Raw genomic sequence first — 1,255 nt, 5'->3', positions numbered from 1 at the left:
CATCAGAAATGACCTAGGGGAAATAGAATGCTCATGGAGTGCTGAACTGGCAGCCTGCTCCTGTAACCAGGGCAGGCTGGTACTGAATTGTCATTGTAAGATCTTGGTCCACTGGGCTTTCAGCCAAGTAAGCCATAAGCAGAGTCCCTTCCCACCCCAATCATTTGGTGATTTTGTCAGGGACTCACTTTCCTTTCCTTCTTTTCTCTGCTTTTCGCTGGGAATGTGCTGGGAAATGTCCAGCAAAGCGGCCTTTGCTGCCAGCTCGGAGAGCTCACAGAGCTTCTGGACCTTGTCACTACTGCCTTGGGAGGCAAGGCAGAACCAGCATCCTAGGGGCTTCGGGAATTGCCCTCTGGGATACATGGCACACATTTCAGGGCTCCAAAATTCCAGATTCCAGAAAGGAAAATAAAGACAAAGCTCTTGTGGAGCCGAAAGCCCAGTGGAGAAACACCTCAAAATGAAAATTCAGTGCCAGCCCTGCCCTGGTTACAGAGGCGGGCTGCCAGTTCAGCACTCAGTGGGTGTAACAAAACCGGGCATTCTACGCCCATTAGGGCATTTCTGATGGGCTGCTAATGATGGGTCATTTGCAGGAGCTGCCCAGTGCACCCTGAGCCCTCAGGCTACCAGCTGGGTGCTAAATGAGATAAGGAAGGAGAGACAAAGCGTTCCAGGCAGGGCATTGTTTCCTTTTCCTCACACTCCACACTCAGCTGTGATAACTCCCTCCAGGGGAGCACCAGCACAGTCCCACCCAGCCTGGGGGGGTCACCTCTGCTAATGGGCCATCATGGGATCAATGGCACCAGCACAATGGGGAGATGCAAGGACTGACACCAACAAGGACCCCCCAAATGTCCCATGAGTCACAAGGTGACATCATTCCATTGTGAAACTCCCCGCCCTGGGGGAGGTACTGAGYATTCCCTGCTGAACCTGAGCATATAAAGCCTTTGGGGCTTGAGCCTTGGGTCACCACCTCCACTCAACGGATGCAGAAGAGGAGCAGAACTTCCACAGGAGCACCACTTCAACGGGACTGTGAAGGACTGGCACTTGGCAGGATCTCAACCATTGCGCTGACCAACAGGGAGACAGGTAGAACTCAACCTTTGTGAGTTAAACCCAGTTTTCTCTCTATTGTTGTATTTTTTATTATCTCTAGTGAACTGTGACCTCGACCTGTAATCTCTCTTGGGGTAGTTGAGTCAGGTTCATTTCTCCTGCTGGTTTACTTTCAAACCAGCAC

The sequence above is a fragment of the Malurus melanocephalus genome, unplaced genomic scaffold (genome assembly GCF_030028575.1).
Source record: "Malurus melanocephalus ecotype Western Australia unplaced genomic scaffold, MMel_1.1 scaffold_3903, whole genome shotgun sequence".
In the NCBI taxonomy this organism is placed as follows: domain Eukaryota; kingdom Metazoa; phylum Chordata; class Aves; order Passeriformes; family Maluridae; genus Malurus; species Malurus melanocephalus.
Note: the sequence above shows the minus strand (reverse complement) of the source record.